This window comes from Etheostoma spectabile, unplaced genomic scaffold (genome assembly GCF_008692095.1).
Source record: "Etheostoma spectabile isolate EspeVRDwgs_2016 unplaced genomic scaffold, UIUC_Espe_1.0 scaffold00004060, whole genome shotgun sequence".
Lineage (NCBI taxonomy): Eukaryota > Metazoa > Chordata > Actinopteri > Perciformes > Percidae > Etheostoma > Etheostoma spectabile.
In genome coordinates, this window is record NW_022603105.1 from 15,450 (window position 1) to 29,422 (window position 13,973).

General features: G+C 41.7%; 5 non-coding genes across 5 annotated transcripts; 4 read left to right on the forward strand and 1 right to left on the reverse strand.

Moving 5' to 3' along the window:
- Positions 1-2,289: 2,289 nt before the first annotated feature.
- Positions 2,290-2,371, reverse strand: trnas-aga (transfer RNA serine (anticodon AGA)). Its single transcript has one exon. It is a non-coding gene; the product is annotated as a tRNA-Ser (tRNA).
- A 630-nt stretch (positions 2,372-3,001) lies between these two features.
- On the forward strand, positions 3,002-3,073 carry trnag-ucc (transfer RNA glycine (anticodon UCC)). The gene has a single exon. It is a non-coding gene; the product is annotated as a tRNA-Gly (tRNA).
- Positions 3,074-5,131: 2,058 nt separating this feature from the next.
- Positions 5,132-5,203, forward strand: trnag-ucc (transfer RNA glycine (anticodon UCC)). Its single transcript has one exon. It is a non-coding gene; the product is annotated as a tRNA-Gly (tRNA).
- A 6,728-nt stretch (positions 5,204-11,931) lies between these two features.
- LOC116676930 (U5 spliceosomal RNA) lies at positions 11,932-12,048 on the forward strand. Its single transcript, XR_004328858.1, has one exon. It is a non-coding gene; the product is annotated as a U5 spliceosomal RNA (small nuclear RNA).
- A 276-nt stretch (positions 12,049-12,324) lies between these two features.
- Positions 12,325-12,514, forward strand: LOC116676928 (U2 spliceosomal RNA). Its single transcript, XR_004328856.1, has one exon. It is a non-coding gene; the product is annotated as a U2 spliceosomal RNA (small nuclear RNA).
- Positions 12,515-13,973: the final 1,459 nt, after the last annotated feature.

Here is a 13,973-nt window from a genome sequence, read left to right on the forward strand (position 1 = left end):
ACTGCAGAAAGCTGCAACCAGTCAGGCTAAAGCTAAAATAGTTCGCTTAAAGAAACAAGCAGAAAGCTGCTATCAGCCAAGCTAAAGCTAATATAGTTAGCTTAAAGAAACAAGCAGAAAGCTGTTACCAGCCAAGCTAAAGCTAAAATAGTTAGCTTAAAGAAACAAGCAGAAAGGCGCTACCAGCCAGGCTAAAGCTAAAATAGTTAGCTTAAAGAAACAAGCAGAAAGCTGCTACCAGCCGGTCTAAAGCTAATATAGTTAGCTTAAAGAAACAAGCAGAAAGCTGCTACCAGCCAGGCTAAAGCTAATACAACTAGCCCAAAGAAACAAGAGGCATGCAGGTCTGGTCAGTTTATCAAACGAGCTGGCCTCGCTAGTCGACCACAACCTGAAATTTAGAGGAAGCAACATGCAGTCACTGTCATTCACGTTAACCTGGATTGATTATTATATGAATACAATGGTGTCATGCTAGTCAACCAGAGTATTTCTACCTGATGTCCCTCTCCAAAATCACTTCAGAAGAGTAATGTTAGTCACAGCGCTTACTTGCTTTGGTGTTTGTAAAGCATTAAAGTCTATCCCCAGATGAGGGACAACTCTGTCCGGCTTATTTATGTAGCATGAAAGCTAGCATAAGCTTACTAACATCCAGCCCGCTTCTAAATACTGTAAATACCTTTTAATTAGCTCAACACTTTTTAACAGTTAAACTGAAACACTGGCGCTGAGCTCCAGGTCCTGCAGACGCAGACAGTCCGCCGTCAGTGGGGCTCGGCCAGCGGGGAAACATCGCTAGAAAGCTCCGCTGCCGACCTCAACGGGATCTGATCTCCAGCGGCAGCGGCGCAACCCCCCATGAGCCCACCGCCAGTGTTGGTGGAATAGCAAGCTAGCGTTAGCGAACTAACCAACCAGCCCGCTAACAAAAAAAAAAGTAATTTAAAAGGCACGCATTATACCTACTGATGGTGGTCCGTCCGTGGCTGCAAGACCTGGAGCTCACCCCATTGTTTGAGTTTGACTGTTAAAGTGTTGAGATAATTAAAAGGTATTTATTTATAAGCGGGGTTAGTTTTCTAACGCTAGCTTGCTAATCCACCAACACTAGTGGTGAGCGGGTCTGAAGCTATCCATGTCCGTCTGCAGCTGCAGGACCTGGAGCTCACCGCCAGTGTTTCAGTTTGACTGTTAAAAAGTGTTGAGATAATTAAAAAGTATTTGTTTAGAAGCAGGCTGGCTGCTAGTTGGCCAATGCTAGCTTCCATGCTACATAAATAAGCCTGACAGAGCTGTCCCTCACAGAAAAAAAACACAGGTAAAATTAAAAAAACACAGAAAAAACACTACATAAACTTTCCTACAGTGTGTTTATTTAAACATAGGTACACCTACATGTAGGGTGACGAGATTGCAATATAAGCCTTTATATTAATATTAGCAGCGGAAGCGTGCTGGGCCCATAACCCAGAGGTTGATGGATCGAAACCATCTTCTACTATTTCCTGTGCTTTGTATCTTCAGTAAGTATATATCCAGTCTGTTGATGTTTAACACAGCAACTGATGTTGCAAGTGTCTGAAGTGAAATGTCTCCACCTGCTGAAGAGTAAACTTAATGGCATGTTGAGATTATTTCACCCATAAAAAAAGAAACTACAGTGCTCATACCTTTTATTCCCGCTGTAACACACATAAAAACTAGAGTGTAATACAGTAAATATACTACACTACAAGTAATAAATACTGTAAATAGAAACTGTAAAACATGTACGTTCAAAGTGCTTGTTGTGTTGTCTACCAGTCAGATTACCACAGGAGGTAATATCTGTTGCAGCTCTTTTAAAGACTCTACCATAATACCTGCTGGAGATGCCAGGTCCTCATACATGTAAAGAATGAGCTCTACCACTGAGCTACATCCCCTGAAGATTTTGAAATTCTTTTGACTTTTTTCTGAGATAGACTTAGATTTATCTTTATTAATCCTTTGGGATGACTCCCGCAAGGAAATTGAAATATGCGGTGGCTTGAAATCAACCTGGGCAAAATGCTTGCACTGCTATGGTATAAATCATAGTCAAAAAGTAACACACCTGTTGCCTTTCTGCTGGACAACACAACGTTCACTGCAAATCTTGTAAGACAGATTGATAAGAAATACCTTGGTGGAGACTGGTTGCTTCCAGTACCTATGAGATAAGACAATATTGTTTATGAAGGCACATCTGTGATTTGGTATACTGTGATGTGTCATTGGTTGGCTACTACTCTTAAAAACAGCGCTCGTTGTTGGCAGGATTTGAACCTGCGCTGGGAGACCCCAATGGATTTCTAGTCCATCGCCTTAACCACTCGGCCACAACAACGTGAAAAGCTACTATATACCTGTCTGCACAAATGTTCATACACATTTCTATTGGTTAAGACTGTAACTTAAGATGTCATTGTAATCACATTCAGATCACCTCAAATAAAGACACTGATGATCATTGTGTTCATAAGTGCTTCTCTTTGGGGTTGTCTTGGTTGTGAGTTCATCATCAGACACTAACACATGCAGAGCAAGTACATTTCAGCAGTTGTCCACCGCTGGCTAAATAAATAAAAGAATGGGAGTTTTGGAATAGATATTCAGCACTAACTGGTACTTTCTATTGCTGAATGAGCTCTATCTGGAGGAAAAAGGAGTTGCCCCAAAGAAAGTTATTGGACTCTAATTGACCACTCATAGACTGTTAATGGCATACATTGGGATGATGGTTGTCTATTCATGATGCCATTCATTACTTACAATAGTCAGTTTTTTTGTTTCTTGTTATGTCTCGGCAAGAAGTATTATACTTTTGGGTTGTCTGTCCATCTCTACATCAGAATCAGAAATTCTTTATTGATCCCTGAAGGGAAACTCTGGAAAAGACTGCTCCTTCGAGCCAGATGTGAGCCAATCTCAATGCCCAAATGTATTACAAGATTTGAAGTGAACATCACATTGTCCAGCGATGGTGGTATAGTGGTGAGCATAGCTGCCTTCCAAGCAGTTGACCTGGGTTCGATTCCCAGCCATCGCAGTAACTGTTTTTGGGTTGTGGTACTTTCTTTTTTTACAAGAAGTCAGCAGAAAGGTTACTTGCCCAACCTGGTTCGATAAAATCTCTTTGAGCTGCATGATTATGGCCAAATGATAATAACAATTACTTTGATCAATATGGAGATCACGATTAATTATCACAATTATTTGTTTGTTTTCTACTCCGAAGTGCTGGAAAGGAAGGTTTCACCAATCGTTGAACCTCAGGTTAACAAGGAGCAATCTCAGCAAAGTTATTGATGGATGATTCTAGTTACATCACCAAGTTCAGGCCAAATGCCACAGCTGTAAGACATCACATTGGTTGCCTTCCAGCTATGTAATATACACAAATGGCAATGGTGGGATTTGAACCCACGCCTCCAGAGAGACTGGAGCCTTAATCCAGCGCCTTAGGCCACTCGGCCACACTAACTGCAATTATCAGCTTTCCACATCATGACAAACACAGGCCCCGTAATCAACGTTATGCTTGTTAATGTTTTTGGAAAACTTGATGTAATACAAGCAAATACTTAAGGCCCCACCCAACAGTTTTGTGATATGTGGCGTGTAACTGTATGTCAATGATCAAGCTTGTTGCTGTGACCAAGAAACCACCAGCAAAATGACTGATACATCATCAGTTTAAAAATGTTCTTGAATGCCAAATATTTGAATACAAAGTCAGAAACCAATTGAGATGTAAGAACAATGCACGTCCAGCTTCTACATTTCCGCATGAGTCAGCTTCCCCAATTTCTAAGGAAATATAAACAGGAAAATAGCCTGATAAGCATACATGTGCAGCTCAACCTCAAAAAGCCATAAAGCAAATGCTTGTGGCTTAAAGATCGAGCTCCCGCTCATTAAACATCAGACAGTCGTAGTTACTGTGGCGCAATAGGTCAGCGCAGTCAGCTATTAGCTGAAAGGATGGGGGTTCAAGTCCACCCAGGGATGTGTGTTGCTTTGATAACCTGGAGTGTGCCAACTCTGGGATTTATCCTCCAGCTGAAGACCATAGAGCAGCCCAAAGATCACCCAAGTGGCCTTTAGAAACCATGTACATATAAAACTTTGCGGTCATTGGTATGAGGTCACTTGATGTAATACAAGCAAATACATGAGGCTCCACCCAACAGTTTTGTGATATCTGGCGTGTGCAGTAACAACACATCAAGTGCATCCAGGACCTGCCTGGTGTGCAGCTTCATACAGAGACGGGTACTATCAAGAAGGGGGGTGTTGTCCTGACCAAGTATCGCTGTGCCAGAGGGTCCACGTCTCTGGAATCATTTCATTGCCACCTGAACAAGTTCATTCTATCTAAGTAGTATGTGTTTCATGATTGTACTTTTGTTTTTGAATGGTAAATGGACATATTTTAAAGAATAATTTTAGAACTGTGCTGGAATTTGCAATAAAAAACAAGACCTTTCCCTTTTTGACAAACTGTTTTGATCACTTGAGGTATTTCAATGAAGTCTTTGGTCTTTGACAGTTACCTTGCAATCTAAAACTCTATATCCTATTGTCTCTAGAACAATAGTTGGCAGTTGGAGGAGTAATGGCTCTTTACAGTGAATATGCAAAAGAAGATGTTCACAAATTCAGTCCAGGTAAATGCTCAGCCCATATTCACACAGACCTAAACCTACTCACTTAATGCTGGTTACAATATTCTAATAATGAACAAGGTCAGAGAAAAATGACAAAGAGTGATAACAGTTAGCAAGCATTACGTTAGTTAAGGTCCCTGTGTGTATTACGATGTGAAGCATAGTCATGTGCAGGTAGTGTGGCCGAGTGGTGGGATGATGGTTGTCTATTCATGAAGCCATTCATTACTTACAATAGTCAGTTTTTTTGTTTCTTGTTATGTCTCGGCAAGAAGTATTATCCTTTTGGTTGTTTGTCCATCTCTACATCAGAATCAGAAATTCTTTATTGATCCCTGAAGGGAAACTCTGGAAAAGACTTCTCCTTCGAGCCAGATTTGAACCAGTCTCAATGCCCAAATGTATTACAAGATTTGAAGTAAACATCACATTGTCCAGCGATGGTGGTATAGTGGTGAGCATAGCTGCCTTCCAAGCAGTTGACCTGGGTTCGATTCCCAGCCATCGCAGTAAATGTTTTTGGGTTGTTGTACTTTCTTTTTTTACAAGAAGTCAGCAGAAAGGTTACTTGCCCAACCTGGTTTGATAAAATCTCTTTGAGCTGCATGATTATGGCCAAATGATAACAACAATTACTTTGATCAATATGGAGATCACGATTAATTATCACAATTATTTGTTGATGTTCTAGTCCAAAGTGCTGGAAAGGAAGGTTTCACCTCGTTGAACCTCAGGTTAACAAGGAACAATCTCAGCAAAGTTATTGATGGATGATTCTAGTTACTCCACCAAGTTCAGGCCAAATGCCACAGCTCTAAGATATCACATTGGTTGCCTTCCAGCTATGTAATATATGCAAATGGCAGTGTTGGGATTTGAACCCACGCCTCCAGAGAGACTGAAGCCTTAATCCAGCGCCTTAGACCACTCGGCCACACTAACTGCAACTATCAACTTTTCACATCATGACAAACACAGGCACCATAATCAATGTTATGCTTGTTAATGTTATTGGAAAACTTGATGTAATACAAGCAAATACCTAAGGCCCCACGCAACAGTTTTGTGATATGTGGAGATTGTGATTTTGGGATTGTGATATGTACCCCTTTCTGACTCTAGATTTTATATCTGTACTCGCAATGCCCTGTTTTTAACGACCACCCAATCGTAAGTGTTCAATGTGAAATACTCATTCATTAACAAAATTGTTGGTAACTGTGACGGGGCGCATGTCAGCCGTCACGGTAGCGATACGCTACCTATACCATCCAAAGACTGAGACTGTAGGTATATATTGTAGGTATATATTATATGCCCGCATATGTTTAACGTGTTCATATGTTTCATACATTTTTTACAATGTTTAAAATCTTAAGTTAACCTAGCCAGTCTCCTTTTCCCCACAGTAATCTCTTAGCTTTCTTGTGCGCACATTTAAACATCTAAAACTACGGTGATTTACCTGCTTATTTGAACCTGTGGCCTTGTCCAGCAGAGCACAGTGGCGCAGTGGAAGCGTGCTGGGCCCATAACCCAGAGGTCGATGGATCAAAACCATCCTCTGCTAATTGCTATGCTTTGTCTCCATATAAAGTCCACTCCCAGGCTGTTGAAAATTAAAAATGCATCTGTTTGTGAAGTGAAATGTTTCCTCCTGCTGAAGGGTACACTCTTTATGTTATGTTTATTTCATCCATTAAAATGGAAATTAGAGTGCTCATACCCGCTGTAACACCCATTAAAACTGATGCATTAATATTGTATAGATAAAGTACAATAAAAACTGTAAAATGTGTATGTTTGAAGTGGTTGTTGTGCTGTCTACAATAGCCTGAGGTATAAAAGGGAGAGCATACTGCTTAGTTTGTGTCACAGGAGGTCTTAGTCTAACACTACGCTCCAAAACCCTTCAAGTCAGATTACCACAGGAGGCCTTGGTCTACCACTATGTTCCATAACCCTATCAGTCAGATTAACACAAGAGGTCTTAGGCTGAATCTCATTTCTCTATCTTACCCCTACCCCTTTCCCTACGTCTTGAGCGTTCATGTGAGTGCTGTCCCAATAATGTTTTTGATCGAGGGGTAAGGGGTGTATGGCCCTAGGAACCATAGACAATGAATGAAGAAAATCAAGGGAGAATGCCATCTTACTTGAAACCGAGGGGTAGCGATATACAATGTGCAACAGGCAACAATGGCTGCCGCATCGACCAGAGAGACGCATTTCTGGTATTTTCGGCTTAAATAATTGATTTAAAAATTACGACAGTCTTGTTTTGTGGTCTTTACAGTCCTGTCCGTACATGCTTGCAACCATGTTCCTAACTGAAACTTTAAAAAAATTGCTAGCTTGCTATGCTAACGCCAATCGCTAACCCCTAACGTTAACGTTGATTTTTACAACGGTCTATGATACAACGCTACGTGCTTTAAATAAACCGCCCTGTATCACACAGGAGGACACAGCAGCTGGTCCACTTTAGGGCTGAAAACCAGCAACGTTTCCTAAATCATGTGTTCATGTTGTACCCATTCATTATGGATTGGTACTGTATTATTGTAATCATTTGTAATAATTCCTGTTCATGCACTTGTGTATTTTTTTGGTTTTGATACGGGACACTGATGATTTGGGGGGGGGTTACTGGCCAACAGGCATCAGCCTGGTTAGGAATATCAGAATAGCTGTAGTTAATTTGTTTGTTTTTGGTCTTGTGTGTCTTCTTTTTAGTTTTACACATTCGTGGAGAGTTAGCCAGAGTGGCTAGGATGGCGGTAGGTTGGCAGACTCAAACATTGCACATTTTCAAAGGTGATTAGTTTATTTCCATGGTCTGCAGTACACGGATAATTAACCCATCAAACTTAAAGACAGTGGCACATTAAACTAATAGCAGCAATAACAGGCACACGTTCCAGGCAGCGCAGCGCAGCGCAGCGCAGCGCAGCCTCACCTCCCTCTCTCCTCCCAGAGCACAAATCCCCCCATTTACATAAGGTTGTCAATTCCCCCCCACTGCTTCAGTCCATCCCATCCTAAAGCAGGTTGATCTACTCCAAACCTTAATACCTTGCCATCTCTTAACCTATGGAACTTGGTCACCAGTTCCCTCCTATCCCGCTGACTACAAAACAGGTCAGGATTTTGCATACCTTTTTTATACAATGACCAAAAACAACCAAAATAAACATTCCTATACAAAAGAAAACCCTCTACTTGGTTTGGCCCGGTGATGTCATCCATGACCACCCTATTCTATAAAACAGGAAATACTTAGGCCGGCCCCTCCCCAACCAATTGTCTTGCATGGTGGAACTGAACAAAGGAACAAACAATTGTAAGTATCATACAGGGAAACCATGTTTCAACTTGCAACCTATTAAAATGGAACTGAAACTAACGTGACTGTGTGTTTACTTTACTGACCTGTATGGGACAAGTGGTGAGCAAACCCACTTTGTCACACACCCTCCCTCTTAAAACCGTTACTCATCAGAGTCAGCAATGACATTCTTCTTTCCATGTCTGTACCGGACCTGAAAACGATACGGCTTGTAATGGGAAATTACATTTAACCAATGATTTTCATATTAATTATTCATAATAAGATCTCCAATGCCTCTCAGAGTATATGACTTCTGTATCTGCCATCTGTGTGTGTCTCCTTGATTGGAGACAACTGGGTTTGTTATGACTCCACACCATTCCTTGAAGAACAGATGACGTGGAAACTGACAGAAACAGTTGTCTAAAGCTGTGTTTATCATAGCAGGTCCCAGGTCGAGACCATAGCCCATCCTAGAGACAAGATGTCCTTTTTCAGCTGAGATAGAATGACCGGTCAAGAAACTTGACACACAAGGGCAGGTTCAGAAATACGTAAGAGCTCCAACTGTCTGCTTAAGGTTCACTAATTGTTGTGTTTGAGATTAAACTGTTTTCCAACAAGGTTTATTTTCCTCTGGGGGCACTGGATATAAGGAAGTGTATTACTGATTGTATCACCAGAACTGTTGTCACTCTGTAACTTGCATTGTGAGAGCTGTTCTTGTTATTTTTCCATCAAGCTTCAGATCAATGGTGTTGTCATGGTAACAAACAAACTATATACAGAACGTTTTGCAACAATGAATACAACACATGGGTCGCAATTATGAAGTAAAATGTAATGAACAAGAGTTTTCATAGTCAATATAACTTTCTTTTTAACTTTTTATTTTTGTATGATCAGTGTGATTTTTTGTTTTTGGTTCTTTTTTATTTTTTTTGTTTTTTAATTTCCACACCTGGGGCCTGTTGCACGAAACCAGGATAAGGGATTAAGCCGGGATATTCAAGTTATCCTGGATGAATTTAGCTTCGACTCGGTTGCACGAACCAGATTGAATTAAGGCCAGCCAAATTACCATGGAGATTTATTCTTTGCGGCTAGCCTGTCCAGAGCAGGCTACAGCCAGGCTAAGATTAATCCTGGAGTCTCAGGGTCAAATCGGCTGCTGCTCTGATCCGAAATAAACATGTTTAACAGTTATTCCGTTGTCTTCTTCATGTGTTCTGCTTTATTTTTATTAACATGCATTAGCCTGTCACTATTGTTGTCGCGAGTTGGATTTAAACCCTACTACAGCTGTTTAGATGGTTAAATAGCCTAGTTGCACTGGCACCCTGATGCGGAGTGGGACTTTTCCCGTGGGACGGTACTGTGTCGAGGACACGTGGCCGCTGCCCGGCGGCAGACAGCCTGCGAGTCGCGTCAGTGTCCACTCTCTCTGTAAAAGTAGAGATGAGCAGCGCAGCGTCCGTGGTCTCAGCTTCAGTTTATACAGGACGCTCCGGAGATTAAGTGTGATGATATTGATGTGCGATGTTCCCAGATGATATTATGGAGACTGGTCAGAGACCAATAGTAGTCATGATTCATTTCTTGTTTCTTGTCCTTCTCTACAAGGGTAGTTGTGTGTACTCCTTAATAAGTGGGCCTAATGTTTTTTTTTATTATAGCTTATATTGGTTCCATAATCTTCTCAATAGTTCACATCACCGGACTAATAACATGGCCTTTGTACTATAAAAAGTGTAGTTTACATTCATCACACCGGGAACACCACAATGCTTCTAATCTTTTTATTTTGGTGCGGTCACTTGTCAGAAGAATAAAAAACATGAATATTGTTTTACATGTGCTCAAAGCGTGTATTGAAGTCACACTTTTTTTTTTCTAGTTGTTGTCCTATCTGATTGTTCTGTATGAACATTAATTGTACAAAGAATTAGGAATATCTTATAAAGATTTATGCATGGTTGTAAAACATGTTCTCACGTTGTGAATAAGGGTTTGAAATTAAGCCTAAAGTCCGTAGGTCCATTTCCTGAGGAACATTAGTTCCCTCTGCTCACTTTTGAGGCAATGGCTATATTTTAACACTCCCACACATTCAGTGGGGTCCACTATGTTGGGCTTTTTCTCTCCGTTTGATAAGAGCCGTATTCCCTTTTTACATATTCTTCCCCTCCTCGTTACTGTCCATTAGAAGCTGCAGCTCATTGGGTGAAACATTTGGCGCATGCGTCTTCTCATCTCTGCATCAGTAAATCTGTGATCGATAACGTGGTCTATTTGAGAAAGCCGTGAACGTGCACTTATCCTGGCTATCTACACTTTGGCTGACATAGCTTCCCTGTTAATCCTGGCTCGGCAAACGTGCAACCGATTAAGCCGCGATGAGCGGATCACACAAGTCAAGCGGCGCTTTTTCACTTATCCGGATATCTTTATTCTACTTTCGTGCAACAGGCCCCAGGTGTGTGTGTGTGTGTGTGTGGTGTGTGTGTGTGTGTGTGTGTGAGTAAGAGAGAGACACAGAGAGAGAGGGGGCGGGGGGGGGCAGCTGACAGTAAAAAAAAAAAAATCTCCGATGGCAGAGACGCAACTGGAGTCGCATTTAAAACAAGCAGCATGTCTGAAACCCCGTTCACCAGAAATCTACTGGTTACTATGTTAAGGATTACAAACCCCACGTTCACCAGAAATCTACTGCTTACTATGTAAGGACTACAAAACCCACGTTCACCAGAAATCTACTGCTTACTATGTAAGGACAACAAACCCCACGTTCACCAGAAATCTACTGTTATTAGTAAGGATACAAACCCCACGTTCACCAGAAATCTACTGGTTACTATGTAAGACTACAAACCCCACGTTCACCAGAAATCTACTGGTTACTATGTAAGGACTACAAACCCCACGTTCACCAGAAATCTACTGGTTACTATGTAAGGACTACAAACCGAAGTTAAAAACAAACCTGAAGCTGAAGAAACCCTAAACGTTAACGGAACAGATCCGCAGACCTGAGTGACTGACGGAGCAGGAGAGAGGAAGAGAGAGAGCGAGAGAGAGCGCATTTCTCCATGTTCTGTGTGTGTGTGATTGATCCGAGCAGGTTTGTAGCGGGGGGGGGGGGGGGGGGGGGGGGGGCGCTGTGATTTCACAGAATGCTGCGCGGCCAGTTGAGGATTTTTATTCAATCCGAGCACGGATATTGACTCATATTACTCGGATAATCTGTACTCGGCGCAAAAGTGCTTTAACCGTACCGGATACTCGTTTCAGCGGATACTCGGATCACCCCTAGTGATATGCGTAATATAAAAGAAAGTGAAAGATGTCATAATGAATTGTGATGATGACATAATGAATAGTGATGATGACATAATGATGGTGATGATGAATCAAAAAGAAAGTTGATGTGTATATGCAGTAATGTAAAAGAAAGTTGATGTGTATATGCACAAATCTAAACCCCACGCATCGACCCGTATTGCAGCGTCACCGGGAACGGTGCACCCATCTTCTGTCTTCTGGAAAAAACAATTAACGATGCACGTGAAGCTGCCCGTTGCCCAAACTGTCAACGGACCTGAAGAGACATGGCTGGCAGATTTTACCGCCAGAAATTGTCCTAAAAACTGAATGATTCTGTGAAACCTCGTTGGGTTCCTGTATCAAAACGTTGTTATAATACTTGACAAGATAAAGCCATACAAAGTGTAGCAAGATTTGCACTTTTGATTGGCAGAAAAACAGCAAGGACAAAATATTGGCCCTGTGACAATGTGGGAATAGGTGAGGCCTTGGATTTGGAAAGCAGCACACCAGTGAGAATTACCGCGAGGGTTGGGACTGGGAAGACTGGCGTTTTCGGCTGCTCTCGAGAGTGGGCTGTACTTACTCTGGTTTCTCTTCATAACGCACAAGTCTTTCGCCTTTTACTAAAGACTTCCGTGGAGAGGAACGCCTATGAGTTGAAATTATTTTTGGTGGGCTTTGCTGTTTGGCTAAGCCTTTTGTACTTGTGAAAAACAAATATGCTCTCCAAAAGGAAACTCAGATTCTTAAACGTAGCCAAATGTGACAGCATGGGAATATTGCACGTTGGCAGGAGCTTGACCAATTGGGAAACCAAAATTGCCGTCTTTAACTAAAACTTTTTGTGCTTCCCCATGAAGCGCTTGGACGGGGGTGCTAAGCAGCAGCTGTTATGTCCATTTAAAATTACTGGACCGTGACAACTGAGAACCGTCCGGGGAGGTCGCATCTGACAGCATAGAGGTGGTGGTCATCGCTTCTCGGCCTTTTGGCTAAGATCAAGTGTAGTATCTGTTCTTATCAGTTTAATATCTGATATGTCCTCTATCAGGGACAACATATTAAATGGATTTTTGGCAATGGGAGTTGAAAAAGGGGCTTGCTCCGTTCACTCCACGCATCGACCCGGTATTGCAGCATCGCTGGCAACGGTGCACCCATCTTCTGTCTTGTGGAAAAACAATTAACGATGCACGTGAGCTGCCCGTTGCCAAAACTGTCAATGGACCTGAAGAGCAATTGATATGAGTTGATCAAAAATTGTTATATTTATTGCTGATTTGAAAACTATTTACATGACAGCATCGAGCTTCAGATCAATGGTGTTGTCATGGTAACAAACAAACTATATACAGAACATTTTGCAACAATTAATACAACACATGCGGTTGCAATTATGAAGTAAAATGTAATGAAAAGAGTTTTCATACTCAATATAACTTTCTTTTTTAACTTTTTATTTTTATGATCATGTGATTTTTTTTTTTTTTTTGGTTCTTTTTATTTTTTTTATTTCCACACCAGGTATATGTGGTGTGTGTGTGTGTGTGAGTGTGTGTGTGTGTGTGAGTAAGAGAGAGACACAGAGAGAGAGGGGGCGGGGGGGGGGGGCAGCTGACAGTAAAAAAAAAAAAATCTCCGATGGCAGAGACGCAACTGGAGTCGCATTTAAAACAAGCAGCATGTCTGAACCCACGTTCACCAGAAATCTACTGGTTACTATGTAAGGACTACAAACCCCACGTCACCAGAAATCTACTGGTTACTATGTAAGGACTACAAACCCCACGTTCACCAGAAATCTACTGGTTACTATGTAAGGACTACAAACCGAAGTTAAAAACAAACCTGAACTGAAGAAACCCTAAACGTTAACGGAAACAGATCCGCAGACCGAATTGACTGACGGAGCAGGAGAGAGCGAGAGAGAGAGCGAGAGAGAGCGCATTTCTCCATGTTCTGTGTGTGTGTGTGATTGATCCGAGCGGGTTTGTAGGCGGGGGGGGGGGGCGCTGTGATTATCACAGAACGCTGCGCGGCCAGTTGAGGAGTTTTATTCAATCCGAGCACGGATATGACTCATATTACTCGGATAATACTTGTACTCGGCAAAAGTGCTTTATCCGTACCGGATACTCGTTTCAGCCGGATACTCGGATCACCCCTAGTGTATATGCAGTAATATAAAAGAAAGTTGATGTCATAATGAATTGTGATGATGACATAATGAATAGTGATGATGACATAATGAATGGTGATGATGAATCAAAAGAAAGTTGATGTGTATATGCAGTAATGTAAAAGAAAGTGATGTGTATATGCATAAGTAAAAGAAAGTTGATGTGTATATGCACAAATCTAAACCCCACGCATCGACCCGTATTGCAGCGTCGCTGGGAACGGTGCACCATCTTCTGTCTTGTGGAAAAACAATTAACGATGCACGTGGAGCTGCCCGTTGCTCAAACTGTCAACGGACCTGAAGAGACATGGCTGGCAGATTTTACCGCCAGAAGTTGTCGCAAAAACTGAATGATCTGGGTTCCTGGTATCAAAACGTTGTTATAATACTTGACAAGATGAAGCCATACAAAATAACATATAATAGTTTGTTTAAAAAC